Raw genomic sequence first — 602 nt, 5'->3', positions numbered from 1 at the left:
TCACATTCAGTCCTTCATCCAATACTGTTCCACTATTAAGCAAAAGGGATTAACTCCGGAGCAGACTATGGAGATGCTTTTCCCGTTCTCTCTGAGTGGGAAAGCAAAGTTGTGGATCAATGGGTTGAATCGGGCATTTATGAAAATTACCAATTGGGAGTCTTTGGCCCTTGAATTTTATGTGAGATATTTCCCACCTGAGAAGACAGCTCGTCTGAGGGGTCAGATAATTTCTATTACTCAACAAGCAGATGAGAGTTTGTTCGAGGTCTGGGAGAGGTTCAAGGATTTGCAGAGAGAGTGCCCGCACCATGGTTTGAATGACTGGTTCTTGATTCAGCAGTTTTATAATGGTCTGGGTAATGAGTCTAGACTTGTTTTGGATTCAGCCGCCAGTGGGAGATTCATGCAACTTGAGGTGCCTAGAGCTATGGAGGTGATTGAGGAGATGGCCATTCATAATGCCCAGTATGGGAATCCTAGAGGCCTATCTAACAAGGGTGGTAAGCATGATTTGAATTCCATAGAACAATTAACTGCCCAATTGACTGCTTTACATTAAAAGTTTGATAATATGCAAGCAGCAAATGCTCAATCTGCCC

General features: G+C 43.2%; 1 non-coding gene across 1 annotated transcript; it reads right to left on the bottom strand.

The window, feature by feature from the left end:
- Positions 1–211: 211 nt before the first annotated feature.
- LOC130471007 (small nucleolar RNA R71) lies at positions 212–318 on the bottom strand. Its single transcript, XR_008931708.1, has one exon. It is a non-coding gene; the product is annotated as a small nucleolar RNA R71 (small nucleolar RNA).
- Between the last annotated feature and the right edge of the window lie 284 nt (positions 319–602).

The sequence above is a fragment of the Spinacia oleracea genome, chromosome 3 (genome assembly GCF_020520425.1).
Source record: "Spinacia oleracea cultivar Varoflay chromosome 3, BTI_SOV_V1, whole genome shotgun sequence".
Taxonomy (NCBI): Eukaryota; Viridiplantae; Streptophyta; class Magnoliopsida; order Caryophyllales; family Amaranthaceae; genus Spinacia; species Spinacia oleracea.
The sequence above is the reverse complement of the archived record's forward strand: the minus strand, read 5'-3'. Positions and strand labels throughout refer to the sequence as shown.